Below are 23,455 nucleotides of genomic sequence, written 5' to 3'. Positions count from 1 at the left end.
TCTGTTTCATGCTCATTTATTTATTGTTCCCAGGTAGAAAATACTTAAAGAAAACGCTCATGAAATTTTCCAGAAAATTTAACATTGATTTCATGGTTTCAGTATTGAGGAACTATATATATATATTTTTTTTTCTCCTAGAGAAAATTAATTTTCTCAGTAGCACTAGAAATATGAGACAATGAAGCCACCTTTTATGGAAAGTATTATTTATTAAAGTAGCTTTTATTTTTATTTCTTATTTTGTAAGTTTTTAAAAAAAGAAACATGGGTTTACTTAAGCTAACTCTCATCAGAGCTTGCCAGAATGCTCTGATATAATACAAGTTTGTTGCCACAGAGCTGTTGACGCCAAGCTTGCTGTGTTGTGCTCATTTTGGGGGATTCTTGCCCTTGTTTTTTCACCCTCATGTACCACATGCATTCTTCCACTGGAAGGAAAGAGTACCTTAGCTTAACTTTGAAAGTTTTCCTGTGTATGTGTAGGAAATAGCCTGATACTGAAGTTACGTAGGGTATATTTTATGTTATATCACTGTAATGCAGAGTTATGGGAGGGAACTGTTTTTGTTATTGTTAGCTCGCTTTCTGTCATCATTTTTTTAATTTGCTATTACTATGTGCTATCCACTGTATTCTTTATGTGTGTGCTCTAGCATGCAGATAGGTTATGATTTAATCAGTGCAGCTCCATTGTTCTGAGTTCTGCAGTTTGGTATTACCACGGCAAGACAAGAATCAAGAAAGACTGAAATATAAAGTCTGTTTGTGAGCCCCACTATTGCTTGAGAGGAATCCCAAACCAGGCCCAGAAACAGTACCAGTGGAAGACAAAACCAATGTTTGCTTATATTTTTGTGTGTGGCTTAGTCTACAGAGGCAATGAATTCATACAGTTATCCAAAAGTGTTTTCATAGTAAGATTTGTATTTGCATAGCTTTACATTTGCCTTTTTTCTTTTTCAGCATGAGGTTTTTTTTTTTTTTTTTGAAACCTGCTTCTCTAGGTCTATCTTTTGTTTTGGTGCAGGGTTTTGATAAAGTGGTAATTATGTAACATCAGAAAAGCGCTTAGAAAAATGTTAGATTTATTTCTTTTATACTGCCATGCATGTGTTTCAAGATGTCTTTGTCCTTAATGGCACAATGAGGGGCATGAGCAATTGTGTGTATTGTATCTGAGTACCGTGACTGGGTGGTGTTTCACATTGTTCATTACTACTAATTTGTTTTCTGATAAAAAAAAAGCCCCCTTTTTGTTACCACTTTCCCCCTTGCATTGTAGATTTACTGCGATGCCAGTGGAACAAATGGAACAAGTCCAACACCTTCAAACAATTCTTCAGCAAATTCCACTTACCTGTCAGCTGTCACAAATTCACTGAACAATACCACCACTCAGGGACTTGGGAATTCCCTTCACTCAACCACAAGTCTTCTTTTCATTCTCTCAGTTTCTCTTCTGTATTTTTGCTGTTAAGAAACTCTGGCATGGAAATGGCTACCACTCCCACCCAATTTCCTGAACCATCTGAGATGGCTAGATCTCTGACCCAGCATGAAAGTAAACCAGACCAAACTCTGCATCAAACCAGCTTGGTTCCACTCCATACTCAAATTAGTACCAGTCTGACCTAGAGAAGCACTCAGTATTCTGACTTCCCAAAGCTGACCAGTATGAAAGAACAACTTCAGCAAGAAGGTAAAATGATGAGCTTTTCTACCAAATGAGTTGGAATTTGAAATACAAGATGGAAGCAAAAAGAGACAGTATTGACACCCCCTGATTTAAAGCTGAGAAGAAATGCAGTATCTTATAATAAGGATGGATGATAACATTTCCACCAAGAAAAAAGGCTGAACAGTTATTTACCATGTAGAATAAGAATTTGAAGAGTATTTTTTTTTTTTTTTTGCATTTAAGTGTTGACATTGACAGGCTCATATAACCACTAGAAAATACAGAAAAGCTCCAATGGTTCTGTTTCTTGCAGACCCTGTATGGTTATGACCTGTGTGTAGTAGGATGTATGCAAAAGAAACAAAATATCAGGATTTCTTCTATAATTAATTTGAATGAAATGGTTACAAGGCTAAAATAGATTACCAAATTTATGTAAGAATCATCTTTATTTAACCTCTGAGTCCTAATCAAACGGCTAGCCAGGCAGGGCTAGTTTTGAAATTACTAAAGCCTATCGGTTTTTGTAACAGTTGAATTATTTACAGTGGAAATTTGAATTTGACATTTTATTTAAATTGTTTTCATATTAAACCATATGTGCCAGAGAAATGAGGTGTGGGAACACTGGGAAAAGTACCAGGAGCTTTTTGTAAGCTAAGTTCAGACAAAACCAGGAAAAAGTCAAGGGATAAATATCTCCTTTTTCCCCAGTTTCTCCTCCCAAGTTCTACAAATTGTGTAAGTTCTTTTTGCTCCTGGAACTTTCCTTAATTATGAAGGATTTATGGAATCTTCTGAGTAATGTTCCTAGTGCTGCTTTTTTTTTATTTTTATTTTTTGGCACAAGGTGAATAACTTACTGGTTTTTTGTTTTGGTTGGGTTTTGATGGTTTTCTTTTTGTTCTGAAGAGTTTTAATTGTGATAGTTTACTTTAAACACAGGCTAATATTTGTGGGGGGGGAGAAGGAATGGGGAAGGAGAGCAAAACGCCAAAAATAAGAAATGAATTGACCGGGTGTTTGGAATATGAAGACTGGAATCTTAATTTAATCAGTGAATTTAAAAGTTACTTTTGTAAATACCAGTTTTTAAAAAATTTCTGAATTAAAATTGCTACACTTGCACAGATTGTTTCTGTATCATCCAACACTTTAGGTAATAGTATCTGGTACTTGATCAGAGCAAACTTCGTTGAGGAGGTTCAGCTTCCTTGATGGTGAAACCTTGTCAGAAAAAAATGAATAATGTTGATATGATCACATGTGAGTATACATGATCACATTGCTGTGTACAGATAGATATCGTGGTATAAGATCATGTCAAACATGAGTGGCTCTCGAATTATCTTTGGGTTTTTTTTAAGACGTACATCTCTCAGCTATATTACCACCAATCCAGAATATCACATATTAATAGCAAACTAACACAAATTCATGTCAGAGTACATGGACATTTCCTTATGCTTATCATTTGTATCCAGTAAAATGTTAATGATTGTATTTTTGTGTTTGTGTAATTATGCTTTGATTTATTAGCTACTGATTTTCATTGGAAAAAAACTGTAAATAAACCAGTGGACAGGCAATGCATTCTAAATGCACTTCCAGACACTTCTATGGAAACTTGTAAGTTGCCTGCTTAAAGTGAATGAACTGTTAAGCAAGATGGTATATGTGATTAAAAACCTCAAGGTCTAGAACTGCTGAAGTGTACTTAGTTTTATTTCTCTGTGAGGTTTAGCAACACTGGGAGTCTGGATTCTGCTTTGAAACCAGTGAGTGAGATTTGATTAACAACTCTAGTAACTGTAGTAAGATTTCCATACTTATTACAGCCTCATTACTTTCAAGGTATCTTATACTTTCATTTTAGATAAACAGCACGTATAAAGAGTTTTCCTTCATTTCTCAATGTGGCAATGAGTTATTTTTTCTTATGATAGCTAAAGTTGTTTTTCACTTCCCAGTTATCAAACATGTGAATTAACTGCTTGAGGTTTCTGTCTCCCACAGACTATAGTAATATCATAAGAATATCCTCGTAATACGGGTTTCACCATACTCGATGAAGGAGAGAGACTGGAAGAGGTAGGAATGTGTGTAGTATCTTGCTGAAAAGCAAAAATCACCTGCATGAGAATTCAAAACCAAAGTTTCAGTTCATGACATTCCAAAACAGTGCTTTTGTTGTTTTCCAGGTATGCTACTTTTTAACAACCCTTAAAGGCCCAATGCTGTTCTGAGTGGTTATCTTTACTCCCTGGCTGTGGAGAAAAGCATTTTAAAAGTGCCTTGCTACTTAAGCAGGCTGCATAACCATCTGCATTTGTCAGTGGGAAAGAGGCCCCTGGAGAGGCCTCCCAAGGCCAAGGCTCTGGAGGGGATGCAGTGCGGCAGGCCTTTGATTGTTTTCCTTTACTTTTCCAGTAGGCTGAGCAAACCTGAGGAGCAAGATGAGTTTATCAAAGCTGGCTGTTTGAATAAATCTGGGAAGGCACAGGGAGTGTAGGAGCACATTGTTCCCTTGTTTAGCTTCTCTGTGAGCGCTCCAGAAGAAAGCATGAAGATAACCAACCATTACCTGTCCTGTATCTTTTTCTTAAAAAAAAATAAAATAAAAAAAATCAAAAACTGAAAATTGAGGGACTCTCAAAAAAGGCAGAACAAAAAAGACTGCAACAATGGGCCTTAATTCTATGATATATCATTAAAATAAGTGAGGTATAGGAATATGATTGAAGTTTAGTTTTTTGATAAATACTCAAATCAATTTGGATGGTTGGCTTCAGTAGTGGTGTGCTTTTTTTTTTTTATTTTTTTTAATCTTTTTTTTAAAGCCTCTGGAGTGTTTGAAGTTTTCACCAGTCCAGATGAGTGATTTAGAAAAACAATCCGGCAACTTTGTTCCATTCACAGAACAATGGGATCAGTGATGAAGAAATCTACCCAGGGAAAAAGGACACAATGGATTTATGTAACAAAATGGCAGGGAAGGGAGAAGAATGGAGCCTACACACTTCACAACTATTTAGTTTTTTTAAAATGACACCTATAAGAACTGGAGCCAGCACTTACCTATGCCTCTTACTTTCATGAGTCTGTCCAGCTGGAGTGTGTCTGGATAATGTACATTGCAATGACTCTGAAACAGTTCTGCTTCTGTCTAATGCATGGCACTGCTTTCGTTGTAAACATACACTCACCACATATGTACTGAATAAAAAGCATAGTGTTGTTATTTGAATGAAATAGCTTAAAATGAGCACTTAGGATTCATGTGCAGCCTACTGTTCCTTCCTTCATGACATCATATTCTGAATAGCCCTTTAGCTTTTTCAAATTGCAGTTTTCAGCTGGTTTAGAAATCTGCAGGGACTTTGAATGAACAACTTCCATTCAACAAGAAGAGTCCACAAGGTGAAGTATTTTGGGCTGGATCCAATGCTGTCATACCCATAAGCTTCTGCTAGTAGCTTCCTTGTTTTCAGCAAGATGAAATCATATACACTGAACCTTTCTCTCAGTGTGTGAAAGGCAGCGTGCATGGTGCTGCTGTGTTATGCTAAGAACAGCCCAACATTCTCTTTGTGGAGATATGACATTTTTCATGTCTCAATAAATGACTTCAAATGAACACAGGGCTATTCTGACAAGGCATTCACAGGTTTTAGCCTAATCCCTCAAACATTTAAGATTTGCCTGTCCAATGCAAATGCTCTCACACTAGCTCAAGACAGCAGTATACTCTCTAACGTCATTAGTACAGTATTTCGCATGGAGTAATTTCTCCTGAGAGTAGTTCTTATGCCACCCATTGGCCTGTGGAAGGGCTCATGAGAAGGAGTGCTTGCAAGACCAGGTTTTTTTGTGCATCTTTCCAAGTCAGCATTTCCCTGCTCTCAGGTTACATCAGTCTCCACAGCAGAACTCACAATGACACCTTGTACCTGAAAGAGAGGATGTATATAAACTTGCATACCTTGGAGGCAGTTCAGAGTGATTTGCATTTTGTGCGCATTCAGGCTTCATAGGGATTTGATTTCCCATACATGACTGAAATGATTTAGACAGCAGGCTTTATCATCCAGCAACTTGATTGTAATAGATACAATTGGGAACATTTCTTGGTTTTGTATTAACGATAACTTTGAAACAGGATCTGTCAGCTCCACCTCTGAGCAGCACAAAGCTCTTAATTACAGAGAGCATGTTACATTTTATGCACTGTACAGGTCTACTGTGCCTCAACAGATAAAGAAGGTGGTTATTTTAAATTCATCGTTTTACCTGCAGCAGTGTAAAGAGCAGTACTAGGCTTCTGCAATACATGCTTAAGATGCAGTGTTTTCATCATTATGCAGTAGCCTTGGGAAAGATACTTGATCCTTACTTTGGTTATCAGCCTTCAGTTTTCCAAGAGAAGCCCTCACCATTCTGCTCATGAATGCATAATTGCTCTGGTTTAGTCTTCATCAAAATGTCCAGAATGAATGACCTGGAGCTGAAGAAGAAACATGATCAATTTGATACAGCCCAACCAAAGTCCTAAACTAATGAAATCTCATCTGTGAACGGTCATTCAGTTCTCTCTTGAATCCAGCAGTACTCCCTGCAATGTATGTGCTACAAATACATGAATAAAACATTTTCAAACTTTTCAGAAGCAACCCGAGACTCTTTTATGCTTTCAGCTTAGCAGGAGCTATGCTTTAACAACTGATTGGTGTACAATATAAAAATTGAGCACGCAGCAGAATTAAATCGTGGTAGCTTGGTTTTGCTGCATAAACTGAATGATGACATTCCACCAAAATCTCTCCTGAATGACCTAGTGCGAAAAGTATCCTTTATGTGGCACAAATTATTAAAGGAAGCAACGCCTCTGTGAAGCAATTGTTCTGTTTCCCTCTTTTCAACAACTCTCATTGAAAACACAGTGTGGACTTTTTTCAGATTGCTTACTGTGCATAATGTGGACTTCAAGTCTGTGTTCATTACACTGAATATGTAAACTTCACTTGGCAAATGCTGTATATATATTTTTTTTCTACTGAATTAGATAAAATGCAAATGGTTTTGAGAGATAAGACTAGACTTTTAGACCAGAGATATACATATGCCAGAGTACAGTAACAAATGCATATACTCTGATTGATTAGACTAGTAGGATTCAGAACTGATTAAGTACCTACAGTACCTGATTATAGCAATTAGAGCCATAATAGCAAGGATTAAAAAACAATTTTAACATTGGTAGAAACCATGTTTTGAGGACCCTCATTGCTCATAGTGAAATTTTCTCTGCAAGCATGTTACTTGGTAGTTTAGTTACTAAGACAGTCGGAGATATGTTAATAGCATGAAAATGGACTTCACAGAATCATAAGATATGATACAGAATGCAGACATGATGGAGTCTTTGCTCAAACGTGGCAGTTTCAGTGTTTTAATGTTGTAGTACAAAGAAGTTTTTTAATAATGAGCAAAAAAAGCTCTTTGGCAGGACCCTAAGGATAATGTAAAAATGTGACATTGTTATCTTGAGACATGGTGATGACATTTGCCGTCATTTATCTGATAATCATTATATTTGCTGTCATGTACTCTACTATCTACAAAATTTTTTATGTTTTCTAAAACTTGCTGGCATTTGGTGTCTTTCCATAAGTTTCCAATAGTATCTTCAAATTCCTTTTTTAGGCTATGATAACTACTCTGATTTTGTTATCCTTCCTGTTTCAGGAAACTAACAGAAAACTACATGCAATGCAGCAGATTTTTTTCACATTGGAATTAGTCATTGCCTCCATTCCAAAATCCTGAGGCTTCCGTAAGGTGTGCCCTCCTGCAAAGTGCTACCAGTAAATGAGCCAACGTGGAGCATTACCAGGATGACAGACTACTTTGGTTTGTTTTGGTTTGTTTTCCTGGGGCTTTTTTTCCCCTGCCAGTCCGTGTTTTTACTGAAATTAAAATATCAAAACAACACTCAGCTATACTCAGGACACAATGCAAACTCCACAGTAACTTAGCCCTGTTAACCTGGCACTGATCTAAGCTCTTCACCACAGTCTCACAGTAAGCAAAAATACATTGCTAACATGGTGAAGGAACTTGATGAGATGTAGAGTATCTGTATAAACTCCTGTGACCTAACTGAGCTGTCAACTTTGATCCCAAAATGTGTGATCTAATCTGCTAGGGATTTGTGGATCTCGCTAGGTAGCTGGTAGGGGTCTGTGACTTTGATGAGTATTTCAATGTGTTTACATTTAGCAGGTCTGTTCTTACTCAGCAATGCAGGCTGACATTGCTCAACTTCTATACACTCCTTTTTTTTGTTTCCAGTCTTATATCATGTGTTCCTCAGCACAGAGGCAGTCATTGCTGAGTGTCTGCAAAACTCCTATTAGGCATTTGCTGTTCGTCAGCAGGTTTTACACTGCTTTCTGTAACAGCAGTAATTAAAGCCCAGGTCTTCAAAGGTAATTTGGTGCCTGACTTATAATTCCTACTGAAATCAGTGTCCTTGCAAGTTGTAGTCTGACTGCCTTCCCTGTAAAATTAGTGTATAATATTGAAGGCTTTTGCAGACCTCGTGGGATCTCTGCTTGTTTTCCAGGGAAACAACAATTAAGCCCCTTTCTTTTTTTTTTGCTTGCCTGCTTGTTTGCTTTCTGTATGACAGAACCTTTGATTGCTGTGGCAGAAAGAGTGTTTGGAAATACCTTTCCATCAAGGTGGTGACGTTCATCCCTGCTACAGCCAGATGGAAGGTTTCCTGGAGTACAGCTGTCTGGTCTCCACAGCCAGCCTGCACTCCTTCCACAGGCAAAGGCCTGTCCTATGCAATCACACGTGGGGATCATTACCATCCCAAAGGAGCCACACTGCTTGGTTGTTCAGCCCAGGGACAGCTGAGGCTCCCAGTCAAGCCCCAAGTTTGGGCTTGAGCCAGTTCATACTGATTTCTGAAAAGACAGGAGGGGCTAGCTGAGCTGCTGATCAACTGGGAATCTGGAAAATAGTGTTTTCTTCCAGCTGGACTTTTCACATGTGTTTTCTACTAACACTGAAATACTGTATTTACTCTTACTCACCATTTATGCTTTTGTAACTCCATAGCTAAGTGCCTTGAGATGGTCTTGGCCCTGAAGAGCTTGCAGTCGTACTTTGAAAACAGACAGAGCAGATGGGTAGACAAGGGAAAATGTGACTCCTCATAACCTCAGCACACTCCAGCCTGTGCTGTGGGTGCCCTCTCCCCTCCTCACCTCCTGTCTGGAGCAGGCAAGGCTCCTCTACCATGCAAGCCACTCTGAGGCAAGAGGGAACTACTGGCTGCAGAGAAGGAGCAGGGCAAATGCCTGGGGTGGGATGGCAACCTCAAGTGTCAGCCTGGGGTGGAAGCTGAAGCCAAGGGCAGGGAGCAGCCTGCCTGTGAACCCATAGGGAAGAAGGACCCCTTGGTTATGGCATGCACTTCTGAACTACCCTTCTCACACGCATAGCCAGCAGGTCCTGAACAGGTTGAGGGGAACAATCACTACCCTTTTATTCATCTCCCCTGTGGCCACATCTGCAACAGAGTGTTCAAAAGTACAGAAGTAAACTGAGAGAGGCCAGACAAAGCTACAGCAGGGCTCTTGGATCTGGCACATGTAGCATAGGACAAGAGGACCAGGGAGCTGTGTTTATTCCACCTGGGAAAGAAAGATTGTGAATTGATTGCTGTCTTGCACAGCCTAAAGAGAAAGGTTTGGGGTAGGAAGGTTGGGGATGAGGCCAGGGCTGGGATGGCAGATAATGTGATCTGGTGTGGAAAAGGTCAGCATTACAGAGGGACTGAAAAAATAAATGTCTGAAAAATGCTTATAGCAAGACCTTCAGCAGAAGAAGTCTTGCAAGCCCCAAATAAGAAGTCTCGTGGACAGTTTTTGACACTGTGATTAGCAGATATGAACCGATAAAATTCAGAGTAAAGCAACGAAAATTATGAGAAGTATAGATGAGAAAAAGTAGAAAAGGTGGAGCATGTTCAGTTGTGAAAAGAGAAGTGGGAAGCATAATGAAATGTGAAGGTAAAAAACAGTTGCTAAGATATAGCAAATAGCCTGTCCTTCATGCATGCTGTGAAGGAAATAAGTCACATACTGATGCATTGAGCTAGATTGCTGGGGGAGCTTGTGGATGTTTCTGAAAGCAGGTTAGACAAACATCCTTTGGGAAATAGTTTAGATCTAGTTAATCATACCTTTGGGCCAGGGGAGGGCTGGATGTCCTCTCACGGCCTTTTTTTCCTCTAGATTGTTATTGAATTGCTATTTCACTGCTTTTGAACTTAACTTTATTGCCCTCCAATGAACAACTCCATGAAAACTGGAGCTAAGGTAATTCTGGTGTCTAACAGAAACCTCCTGTGTGAGCTGAGCCTTTAGAAAGGCTCACTATCTGTTGTATGAGACAAGTGCACATTCCCAATTTCTTAGTTGCCATTTTTAGAGGACATTTCTCTTTCTCGCAGCTCTCAGCTTTCATAATGTGAGCAGGAACTTGATTCTGTCTGGGACTTCAATCAACCTGTTAAAGCCTGTTGAGATGGGGCAGCGGGTTCCAACATATGAACTAAAGAAATGTGAAGATGTACATGCACTGCATGGTCATGTAACCTAAAATTCAGTTAGCCAGGATAGAAATTTTGAGAGTTTTAAATGATGAAAAAACCTGTCATCCATTTGATGGCATGAGGGAGAGGGTAAGGAAGGGAAAAACATGTTCAAAGAAGTTGTTTCTCAATACCTCTGTCCTTGAAATATACATCTGTATGTAGCCACCCTAAAATAAAATGGTGATGAGTCGTTTGTCAAATGGCCCGAATTTACTGTGCTTGAAATTGGAAGGAGTTATTGAAATTTTAGTAAGTGCACAGGAGACCTGAAGCTAGTGTGCTAAGAAAGGCTTGTTTGTTTTGTCTAATTTACATCTTTCAACCTTTCATTTTCTGTAGGAGGAGATAGAGCATGAATTACCTTTTTAAAGAATCAAAGATTCTCTAAAGGTTGCTATAGTCTCTGTAGTCCATTCAGCACATCAGAACGCATATTAGTTCTACATCAGAGTCTTTTTGTGAGGTTTTTTATTACAGTGGGACAAGTAAAGCACTCACATTTGTTCTATAATTTTAGATAAAAGTTGAACAAAAAGTGGATAGATGGCTTTATTTGTATTTTTAAGAGTCTTTTTAATACTTCCTTCTATTAAACATGAAAAGGAAAACAGTTGCATTTCCAAGTATTTGGGAATGCCTTTGAAGAGGTGAGCAAAGAAATGCTTAGTACTTCAAAACTATCTATTATTGAAACTATCAATTATTTTATCATTTTTTCAAAGGCAAAATGAGATTCTCACCAGACCAGCTTTGTGTGTCGCTTTTCTTGTTCTGACAGATTGTCTATCTATCTGTAGTGTAATGAGAAGATGGTCAGACTAGCTTTATGTTTAGCACATGATATTTTTCATCTTCAAAATGCTTTGTGAGCATCAAGCAAGCATATCAACTTCAGTTTCTCTAGCGAATACTTGTGTTGAACACAAGCAACAGATAATGACTTTTTGCAAAATTTTGTGGGAGTCATTATGTACTAGTGTTAATTTTAAAATGTTCAAAATATTAAGCAGGGCAAAATTAGACTTTTGGCAAGCTGAATGAAGACCTGTTGGTTTGTCTGCTAAGGTTTAGTATTATTTGCATCTTTCACGATTCAGGCTTGCTTTTGTAATTTTAACTCAGGTTTTTGTTGACGTCGAAGAGTGCAGCACTGATCAAAGCAACACAGTTGCTCACCACCTGCTTACTGATGCCCATCCCATCCCTGAGCAGTGATCGGTGGCTCCTGGCCAACTTCTCCCAGTTTCTATACCAAGTATGATCCAACCGCTTTCAAGATGCATCAACAGGACTTATGGGGGGTCCTGACAAGAAAGGCAGGAAATATACCAGAAAAACCTTATATCTTAGATGTTGTGAGAAAACTATGTTGGGGGGTTGCTTATTCTCTGAAGAGCTCTAATTTACCAGGGAATGTGTAAAAGCTGTGGTACTAGGAAAGGTGACGGTGAAGAAGAAATGGATCAGTTAATTGTTCATTTCGTAGTATCAGATACTGCTAGATTCTTTTAAAATCAGATTTGACTCATAATGTGTGCAGTTTGAAAACCTCTACATCTCAAACACAGAAATACCTTGGAAAAGTCAAGGAAATCACAACTGGAAGACTTCTTAGGAGGAGTGACAGCATTACACATCTTCATGTCATTGAAAGTTCAATGTTTGTATGTAAGAAACATGCAATGACATACAGAGGAATATAAAATGCAGTACAAAGTTCTCTGATCATATGCTATTTTGTTTATGTGATCTTTCTTATTTTCTTCTTATTTTACATTAAAAGCAATTTCCTATTTCTCTTTCATCCATTTTCTTCTCTACAGTTCTGGTTTTAAATTTTTGTTTTGTTATGTTCCTTTTTTTTCTTATGATACCCAGTGCCTTAATCTGTGTCTGGTTTTGAGGTTTTCAGAGCTAGCCATAGTGCTCCTCCCTCCACTCTTACACTATGCATATTTCTGAGAGGCTTTTTTATGACATAGAAATTGGTACCATATCTTAAAGATTTGTTCCCTTTCCTTTTTAGCCCACTCCCAGTATCTTTTTGGTTTGGGGTTGTGTCGTGGTTTAAAACCAAGTCCGCACAGCTCGTTCACTCACTCCACCCCTTGCTCTCCCAACTCCCGGAGAGTTAGGAAGGAGAATCCAAAGAAGGTAGCCCCCACGGGTTGAGATAAGAATAGTTTAATAGCTAAGGTATAACACAAATCACTACTGCCATTACTACTACAAATAATAATGATAAAGCAAATAACAAATGAAGAGAATACAACACCTCACCAGCCACCGACCCATAACTCACTCCACCCTGCCCGACGGAGCACCGACCGATACTTCCTCCATCCCCCCAGAGCTCCAGCCCTTCCAGGTCTCTCCCGGTTACATCCTGGGTATGATGTGCTATGGTATGGAATACCTCTTTGGCTAGCCTGGGTCAGGTGTCCTGTCTCTCCTTCCTCCCAGCCTCCCCTCCTCCCTGGCAGAGCATGAGCTCAGAAAAGGCCTTGGACAAAACCAAACATTTGAGCAGTAATTCAAAACATACTTGCTATCAGCAACCGTTCCCAGCCCGAAAGTCAAACCACAGCACTGCACCAGCTACCAAGAAGGAGAAAAATGACTGCTACAGCTCAAACCAGGACAGTTTGGTTGGTTGGGTTTTTTTTCCCCAGATTAAATCCTTTCTTTTTTCAATAAATAATAATGTAGAATTGATCTCTTTTACAAATTTCTGTAAAAAATCTGTTATCTTCCTCTTTTGTTAAATCATAAATGGATAATGCTGATGTGGAAGTATTCTGAAGTTCTTGAAGCATTTCGAAAGCCCTGTAATTACATTTATTATTAATAGCTTTCATTAGTAATTTCTTTACATTGGTCCTTTCATCCAAAAGGCTTATGGTACTATATAATAAAACAACCATTACAACTTAAAATATCCCTGGAAGACAAATGAGTCTTCAGACTTGCCAGAGGTGTGGGAGAGGAACTGAGGCAAAGACTGCTTACGAGACAGGAGTGGTGAGCCAGTAGTAGAAGGAAGAATAATTCTCATGAGGCCTGACTTCTCTCCTTAAATTACAATCATCTGGGTTTCATCTTTTTTGTGTGCGTAATTTTACAAGAGCTGTATCTATATCTCACATTGTCACAAGCATTATTGCAGAGGGAGCAGTTTCCTTTGTCCTAGGAGAGAATGAGAACAAGGAAATTGGGGATTTCTCTGGTCAGACCCTGAAAAACTGGGCCTGGAGTCACAGAGGCTTGTGCTTAACCTGGTGTGGTGATGTGTATCTTCTTTTCCCTGTCTCCTGATAGAACCGTTGCCAGAAGCTGGAGGCAGTGTTACTTGAATATGCACCTGAATTTCCTTCTGAGTTTAAGCCGGTGTTACAGCTCTGCTTTGGCAGCACTCTCTGGCCCCTTTGAATGGAGACATATATGGTACTAACATCAAATACCACTAACCTGTGACTAAAAAAAGAGCCAGAAATTAAGTAATCAGAATGATTTGTGTAGGCTATCCTGGATGTGCATTTTTTCCTTGAATAACAAAAAGAAAAGCTGTTTGCAAGACCTTGTTTTGCACTTTCCACTCACCTTGGCACTAGAATGATGACTAGCTTCTAGTTAATCATTTTAATGATTTACCAGAGCTAGAGCAAAACCCAGCATCTACTGTTTTGGGGAAGTCAAATACCTGAGCTGTTTGTCATGAAAGGCTTCTTCTAATGGCATGTTCCTTAACTTTACAAGTAATCAGAAGTTTGCACTGATCCATGAGAGTACAATGGAAGAACAAGTTACATGTTAGGTACTGCACCTCACCCATGGACAGATTAAACTTCTGTCCATAGCACTTCCGTGACAATGTGAATATGAAAGACTTTCTTTGGTACATAGTTGCTTTTTGCACCTTCTAGACTGGAAGCTTCTGTTTCTTTTTTTTCAATTCATCATGTTATATAGCAGCTTGACTCTGATGTTGGAGCTTAAGCAAAGGAGCTGACACAGCCTTTGAGCTGCTTTCCTCTGAGGAACCTGACTTTGCATCTGTTCATAGAGGAATGGAGGAAGAGACATTTCACTGTTGCTAATGGAGTCAGTCTGCTTAAGGTGGTGTTAAAATTATTAACCTGCTATTTCTTCCTGAAAGCAAGGTCCTTTGATCAGGTGAAATAATAGCAGCATTTCTCAGAGGCTTAGAAGTAGTGTTCTACAGGAATTGTATTATTTTCTACTGAAGCTAGTAATTTCTTTTGCTTTCCAGACTTTCCAGTGTTAAACTGCAGCCGTTCTACTTAACCAGTTCTGTTATTAGTCGAGGTGGCACTAGGAGCACAACACATGGATTACAACCCTGCTACCAGTTGCATAAACATCAAACAAAATGCACCTGCTGCAAAGAAAAGACCTTACAGGTGAAGAAGCTACGGTTTGTTGTGGCTGGTTTGGGGCAAATACCTTCCTCTTTGTACTCCGTTTTCACTTTGAAATTTTAAATGCAGTCCTTCTTATCTGAGAGATTTTTCTGTCAGAATTATCAAATGGGTATTCTTAATTTTCCCCCCTTTTAGGCTGACCATATTCTACCCAAAATTGGTATTGTGAATAGGAATTATCCCTTTGCTTTGAAAACTATGACATGTTGAGGTATCTGTCTCACCTCTGGACAGCATAAGAAACTTCAAAAACTTTCAACACCTTCTCAGTTGCTGCCTTCTTGTATTTCACTGCTGGAAGGAAGTCCTTCAGACAGTGATATCCATAGATTCTTTGTTTCAATGCAAATTGTTTGAGGATACTAAAAATTATGAAGCCTTCATCTGACAGCTCTTCTCAGACATTTGCTGAGCATCATTCACAGTGATGTGCACATACATAAATATGCAGTGCTATCTGAACTGAAGGGATGTAGAAATCATTCTTGTGCAGTACTCCCATGTGGGGCAGCTCTATGTGTGCAGCTGGAGCACCTACAAGGGGGAGAGCCTTTGCTGCAGTTTGACCTGAATCTGCTCAGTAGGCTCAGAGGCCCCTCTGGTCCATTGCAGCCATGCCAGAGCTGCATGATTCTTCTCTGGAGGTGGATGCTCTCAGTTTGGCTATGGTGTTACTGAACTATGAGAGGTCCCTCTCACTGCACACATTAGAATATGTACATATATCTTATAACAGGAACTGAGGCCAGTATATCTGAGCAGCAGCAGAATAAAGGGAAACCTTAATTTTCCAGAAATGTTCTTCTACCTGTTTCCTACCTGAGCGCTAAAGGGAACCTCACACACACACAAGAGCTAGGCAGAGAGAAAGAGGCCATCAAATTGTACCAGTCCAATCAAGTCCAAACTTCCTTTCTTCTCAATTAAAATCATTTGATTTTAATTGTTTTTAAAGAGTAATTTCTTAGCAATTCTTACCTCTCAGGTTGCTTCCCCTATCCTCAATCCAAAATACAACTAACTCGCTACTTCAAGTAGGGAATCTTTTTAGAACAAATCATCAATATATACTTGATAATCTAGTTGTGCATCATGTTTGACTTGAAATTATAAATAATTTTCTCTTGGAATCTAGATTCACCCTTTTGGGCTGAAATAATCCAACTTCTTATTCATTCATAGAATCATAGAATGGATTAGTATTCCCGTTAGAGGGCTACTTGAATACAAGCATGCACAAGGCTGTATGACTCAGTGGATGAATAGGTTTAAGACACTTGAAATGAAGCACTTTCATTATACTGGCAGTAATTTCATATGACCATATGAACTGTCTGCTATGTAATAAGGAATTGAGAGAGTAACACAGGAGTCCACTGGGCAGAAGAATAACATGAGATCTGTTTAAAAGGAAAAAATTGCAGCCTCAACCTACACTCTGTCTTGATTTCAAATGCAAATTACACTGAAAAAATGCAAAAGGCTGAAAGGTAGATAGAAAATGGAAATTCTTTCTTCATTCCTGAGAGTGCACGTCATGCAAAGGCAACATTTTCTGAATGTTATTCACACTTTTGACTCTAATCATATCAGTTTCCAAGGCAAATTATTTTTCAGAATAGTCTATAGTTCTTGTGATTGATAAGACAGACACCTAAAGTGGTGGGAATCATCATGCAACAGAAGGACTGTGGGATATTCTTAGTCTGAAATGTTCCCATCTAACAAGAGATTGAATTGTGTGAATTAGATTGACCGTAAGGAAATGAGTCCTGACAGTAAATGTCAGGAAAGATATATTAATGTACAGTAATGGAGTTAGAAGACAGCCTTTTTTTTTCTTCTTCTATTGCAACTTAAATAATTACTTGCACAAAATGTCTACTAAGAGTCTTTTAAAAAGATGTAAACCAAGCGAGACTATTCCTTATATACAAGTTTGAAGTAGACTATTTAAATACTAATTTGACATGAGTAGGAAGATAAATTGATACAAGAGGTTCCTGGACATCTTGTAATTGCAAAATAAGTTTTTAATATAGTGTTGGGGTTGGGTGGGGTTTTTTTTGGCTTTTTAGAAGGAGGAAAAATGTTCTGTGAATTCTTACCTTATTTTATTACTATTTTTTTTTTTGGAAAGAAAACAAGGAGGAGAACCTGCATCATGCTTTCAGTCACTCTCTCTTGAATGACCAGTGTGGCTGACATGAACATACCTACCTGAATCCCATTCCTGTGAAGTGTTAGAGCAGAACTGGATGAAGAACAGCCATTCCATTCTATGGAAAGTTCTTGAGGTTTCTGAAATCTCTATATTTTTGTGGGAACAAAATACAAAGCAGCCCCTGTCAAATGCCTTTGTGAAAGAGCTGCATTGGAATGCCTAATTTGAGATCAAAGACCTCAGGTATCCAGCTGGGGGCTTTCATTTTAGTCACATGCAAAACTCTGTTGAAATGTTCATGTTCCTCCGAAATGTGTCATCTTTGATGAAGTGTGATTTTTGACTCAGCCACTTTGAAAACATTCTGATCAGTTCTATAGCTTTGGTGCCACTGTGCTAGGAGGAGAGGAGCTTAAGTGGGGAAAGCTGACGGCCAAGGAGCTATGAAAGGCCTGGAAATGGAATATGAACACTTAATAAGATGCTAGCTCTGTGCAGGATCCAGCCTGCTTAAGTTAAGACTTAGGTTCCTAAAGTCTAAGGGTCAGACAATAACCCAGCCTGTCTTCTTGCACTGCAAGGTGCCTCTATAGTGTGCTTGAAAACTTCCTGGGCACTTCCTGTGGACACCTCTAAACACCTCTTAGACCAGAGGCAGGTATCTCTTTCTCCCCAAATCTGACACTTCTCAGGCAGGCAGGCACCTGAACGTTGTGACTGCTCTGGGGTGGCCCGAAGGCCTGGACTCCCTCTCTCTAATGGGTTAATGTGGTGGAGAGACAGTACAACCTGCTCCTGAGGAAGGGTCAGAAGTGGCTGTGCTGCCCAAGTCCTCATGCTATGTGCTTGTGCACAGTGAACCACAAACGGAAGGGTTAATGAAAACTTTCCCCCAAGTTCTCTAAGATCCAGGGGTCAGAGAGTTGTCTTAAGTGCAGAAAGTCTAAATTCAGTCTTTCTCAGGCTAAGAAGGGTTAGAAATCGTATCTTTTGCCTTACCAAAGACTCTCAACGTGAGAGGATGGAGATACCAGCACTTCTCATCATTTCTTTCCCCTCGCAGCAGAAAGGAGCAGCTTTGTATGCAGAAAACCTCCCTGCACACTTACAAAGACTGTGCTGGGAATTCATGCAGTTAGGGCAGGCAGACTGTCCAGGGTCCTGCCAACAGATCTAAAGCATGTGGGATTTCTGCAACGCAGTATATAAAATCAGCACTGAAGTCAGGTTGGTACTGCAGCTCTGTTTCTATAGCCTCCAGCCTCCAGCATCAGTGGTGGTAAAATCAGGATTTTCATATGCTGCATACACCTTGCAAACACATTGATGTGTGTTTGTAATTGCAGGTGATGTGATCTGCAGTGCAAGTGACACCTCATCCTGCTGCAGGTGGTGGGTTTAGAAAGCAGCGAGATACCTGTGTTTGTGTATATCACATTAGTCTTATATTATAGAGGGAAGTGGAATTGAGAATGTACAGTTTTGTGGAAATTGAGGTAAAAGTCAAATGAAATGCCAGCCAGGAGAATTTTCATGTTTTGGTCTAGTGCAGTTGCAATACCTGCTCAGTACTAAGGAAAACAAACAAACAAAAGCGGCAAAACTGGTAAGGTTTGGAAAGTCCTGACTTTGTTCTCCCAGGTGTAATAGCCTAGATCAAAAAGCAGCTCTTTGTGAATCACATTTTCAGACACCAAAAATAACAAAATCAGGAACCTGGAAATAAGCTTATTTAAGATGTTGCACCACACACACAAATGGAGCATCTGGATGTGAATGCCAGTGTCTGTGGTGCATCCTTCCCCATAGAGCCTACAAATATTTAACTTTGATCCCATGATGGACAGATATAAAAGCTCAGTTACTCTTGGTGATTCATAGGTAGTAAATTGGGAAATCAGAAACTGCTCTTCAGAAAGGATTACACATAGAGATGGAATTTCTGGATCCCATACATCCTCCCCAGTTTTGTCCCAAAGTCTGTTTTAGAAAGATGGCTTAGTGCCAAAACTGCTGCAAGTACTTACAGTAACTTGGTTCCAGCTCTACCCTACACACTTAATTACATCTTTGGCTGAATAGTTATTCCTGTATGCTATTCCTCATCTGTAAAAGAAATGTCAAATCCTTTTCCTCCTAGACTGTAAGTTACTTTGCTCTGGTACTGTCTTTTATGATGAGTATGGAGGAGGCAATTTTGTTTAGTGCCTTTGAGCTTCCACAGTATGCAATTATCAATGTTAATGTCTTCAATTTGAGGGAGTGATTGGATCTAGCAGACTGCTTTGTTGTTTGTGTGTTGTGTAATTATCAGCATTCATTACAAACAGGTATGTCTAATTTTTCCAGCTCTCAGCAAGCTGACTACAATGATGGTATTATGGGTTGGGTTAAACTGACTGGAACTGATGAGTGACATAGCTGCTCTTCTGTTATGAATAAATGCAACAAACAGCTAAGCAGACAGAAAAGAAAGGGGAGAGAAAAAAAAAAGACTTGTTCGCTTGTTCAGTATGTGAGCTGTGGATTTGAACTGCTCACAGAGGGGTTGAAAGCATGGAGCTTTGGTGGGATTTCCCAGGGTATTGTTTAACCATGTGCACACAGGTCTCTTCAGCGAGCAAAAGGCAGGTGAGGGAGAGGCGCAGAAAACAGAAGAATTGGAAATATAGTCTAAGAAAATGTATGCAAGAGAGAAGGCATTTAAGCAGTGCTGCTAGAAACTGAGAGCAAGGAACAAAGAAGCACCTGCTTGTGTCCAGAGGTAGTGGGGTTTGGCCATCCTGTATGAATACACATACAGGGTTGTGTCAGAGTCCCAGCCTGTCTAAACACACAGGGTTGTGTCAAAGACTATGTCTTCAGCCGAACTGCTCTAGCAGTTATATTTCATCAGGAAAAGTGTTCTTGCTCAAGCACACTGCTGTGTATCTTCTCTGTGTGGGAGGCTGAAGCTGCACTCATGGCCTGCCTGTCAAACTGCATGCAAGTAAGTTTATAATTAGTGGGAAACAATATCTAGTAAGGAAACGTTTTACAAAAATTAGAACTCCCTCATACCTAGACATATGTGGGGGTGCTAAAATATTTAGAAGAGAGGAATATCATCTTTCAAGAGGTCATCGCTTCTCCTTTTATTGTGTTTTTCCTGCTTTGCTTTGGCACAGGTGCTGAGGCTTGACAAAGAAATGTGATGTGCTTACAAGCACAAAATCGCAGCCTGTGTTTTCAGGTGTGCAGGCAAATCAACTGGATCACGAGCAGCCTATAGCATACTGAGCATCTGCCAGCTTACAGGAAAGTTACCTCTTGCTGAGAGGCCCTGGGAGGGATGCAGGGAAGGAAATCAGCTGTGTGTGTCTTGGGTGCCAGCGTGCTGGGAGCCGGGAGGGACTTGGGTGCATTCCCTAGGGGACCGATGGCTCGAAAACAAGCTCTGCTGCTCAGTACAGGCACAATCGCACCTTTGTTCGCTGTGGTGGGAAGAAAGGTAGCTCAGTGTGGAGGATGCCATGGGGAGGGATGCCAGGTAGCAGGCAGGGCCACTGTGATGTCCAGCTCAGCACAGAGCTGCAGCTATTGCTGAGCATAGGAAAGGGAGAAAAAATTTAATTGAAAAGCTCTTTTGAAAGAAATTCTCCAGGAAAATGTGTGAAAACAGGTACGGGCACTGTTTTGAAATCCAGGGCAATGTTCCACTTGATGTCAATAGTAGGAGGAGAAAGCAGAAAGTGTTAATTCTTCATTCATACAGTGGGGCTGGTTCAGCTAGCAGGGAGGTAGAGCCACGACCCATACAAGTTTATATAGGTTACTGTGCCAAGAGAAATTATGAGGTGTTGCAGAAGGGCAGTTAGGAAAAATTCAATACTTCTGTTAATAAAGGCCGATGTTACTTGCCTGCCACTGCAGATAATTTTTACATGCCCATAATTTTGCAGCTCAGCACAAAATAAAGTTCACCCAGCTGAAGTATTATATGAGAATATACAGCAAGGTAATCCTTGTTGCACAGTTATTCAGCTGAAATAGGTTTAAGCACTTTGCATAGAGTAGACACCAGTCTTGATATTTGCACTTGCCAAAGAAAGAACATCTTGTTCACACACTTCCTAGGTTTGAGATAAGAAAAATAACACCACAATTATGGGTTGTTCATGCAGGTCAAGGTCTGAACTGCAGGAAAATAACATTACATTTTCCGATCACTGCTAGTGATGCAGAGTAGCCATCAAAAAGCATGAGTGAGAATGAATTTCGAAGTTTCCCTTGCTGCAAACAGAATAAATGAATTGTGGGGAGTTTGAGGAGGTATTTGGTGTTGGACTTAGATTGGCCCCACTATTGTTTTGTTTGTTCACTGCAGTAATTTCTAAAATTGTATCCTAGACACAGGGCAGATGACAAAGAGAAGAATGTCCCAGTTCATCCTATATAGATGTTACTAAGGCTGTACCAAAGGTGCTGAGACAGGTGCTCGACTGTTAGAAAATGTCCAAGGTAGCATTTCCCCCACAAGTTTCATTCTGCTCTTTATTTGTGTTTCTGCATGCTGTTAGTGCCAAAGAGCATTGCCTGCAATCAGGCTGTTACAAATTCCTTCCCCCTTAACCACGGTGAGTGTCTTTAAGCCTGGCTGGTGCTCTGGGGCCAGCTTCTGATCACTGTTGCAATGAAGGAAACAGAGAAAGAATTTGTTGCATGGCCTAGAGTTTGCTCCTGCACAAGCAAAAGGAGGAGTGGGAGGCTGATGGGCAGAGGCAGCCAAAGAAACAGCTAAATGGAGAGGGATGGTTAAAAAAAAGGCAGTAAGACAACAGCCAGCAACACTCCTTTTTTATGCACAGCCCTTTATTTAAGTCTCTTGATGATGTTTTGTGAGTGCTTTCTTTGGTTCTTATTTTTTAGTCTATTATCATAAGAGCAGGTTGTGTAAGGTTTTCATGCCTTTCATACAGGCACTGCTTAAAAAGATGTCTGAGCATCCTACCCTGTGCTTCTGTATATTTTGCTTCTCTGCACACACTTTGCTCTGTGGATAGTACTTGAAATTCTAGTGGGCTGCCCTCCTATTAAAATACCTTTAATGTTTTATTGGGATACCTCCTACTTGAAAATAGTTTAGCACATAAAGGTGCTTTGCTCATTTGAGAAAAAATTCAACTGTATTTCTGATGCAGAGGCAAGATTGTTTGGGCAGCTCTCCTGTAGATTGCTCTTTATGCAAATGGTGCCTTGGGAACAGGTAGATGAAAGTGTTTCAGGGCGGGATGGTGATGTAAATGTTTCATTTACCTGCCTGGGAGTGCTCTGCTGCAAGGAGAGAAACAAGCTCTCCTGCACGTTGCTGACTTATCTCTTTCTGTTTGAAAGTTCAGTGTCTGCCCTAGAAAATAATTACTCATTTGAAGTAAGGAAGGAAAGTCCAGCATGCCTGTTTCTGAGCATGAAGGTAGATCCCACAGTTTGAATCACCATCTCACTGAGGATGGAGAGAGGAAGTAAAGAAGTAAGACTGGAAAGGGTGATGTGAACTAAAAAATAAGAAAGAGCAGATGAAATCTGAATGTCAAGAAAATGTAAGTCTACACAGATTAGTTGTCTTAAGTGACTAGAACAGGGCTTTCTATCACTAGGAAAACATACAGAATAATTGTGCATCAAAAAGAGCATTTCCTAAGCCAGTCTCAGCAAAAAGAAAGCTGCACTTTGCTAAAGGGACCAGACCATCCAGGCTGGGAGTAGAGGAACGAAGAGTTTGGCTCCAAAGACTGATTAAATCTTTTCTGAGAATCAACCTTGGCTGGTTTTGCTCAGACCCCATTTTAGCACAGTTGTTGACTGTTGTAAAAATCTTTCTCTAAGTGCCTGAGTTGGGCTTTTTTTTTGTGGGTTTTATTTTTTTTTTTAATTAAAGCTTGGGATTACTGCAACAAATGAATTATGTGTTCAAAATACTGCACGTATGTAACTGATGACAGTGTGCAACTGCTGACAGAACTGTGGTGGGACATCTGGTTACCTGGGCTGTTCCCACCAAAGCTGCTTCTGGCCCTGGGTGTCCACTCCAGACTGCTTCCAGGGAGCTATTTTTCTTGGGAGGCAGCATGGCACATCTATCCTTACCGAGTTTACTCCTCAAAGGGACAGTCGAACATGCTCTATGAATTGCTGAGCATCTTAGGGAGAATCACAGAATCACAGAATCCCAAGGGTTAGAAGGGACCTCAAAAGATCATCTAGTCCAACCCCCCTGCAAGAGCAGGGTAACCTAGAGTACATCACACAGGAACTTGTCCAGGCAGGCCTTGAATATCTCCAACGTAGGAGACTCCACAACCTCCCTGGGCAACCTGTTCCAGTGCTTTGTCACTCTCACAGTAAAGAAGTTCTTCCTAATGTTCACAGGGAACCTCCTATGCTCCAGTTTACACCCATTGCCCCTTGTCCTATCACTGGATATCACTGAAGAAAGCCTAGCTCCATCATCCTGACAC

At 39.9% G+C, this 23,455-nt stretch overlaps 1 long non-coding RNA gene across 1 annotated transcript; it reads left to right on the top strand.

Annotated features, from left to right (window-relative positions):
• Positions 1-1,477: 1,477 nt before the first annotated feature.
• On the top strand, positions 1,478-6,347 carry LOC115947393 (uncharacterized). Its single transcript, XR_004081319.2, has 2 exons — positions 1,478-3,772; positions 4,112-6,347. It is a non-coding gene; the product is annotated as an uncharacterized lncRNA (long non-coding RNA).
• The last annotated feature ends 17,108 nt before the right edge of the window (positions 6,348-23,455 follow it).

This window comes from Melopsittacus undulatus, chromosome 3 (assembly GCF_012275295.1).
Source record: "Melopsittacus undulatus isolate bMelUnd1 chromosome 3, bMelUnd1.mat.Z, whole genome shotgun sequence".
NCBI classification, from domain to species: domain Eukaryota; kingdom Metazoa; phylum Chordata; class Aves; order Psittaciformes; family Psittaculidae; genus Melopsittacus; species Melopsittacus undulatus.
The sequence above is the reverse complement of the archived record's forward strand: the minus strand, read 5'-3'. Positions and strand labels throughout refer to the sequence as shown.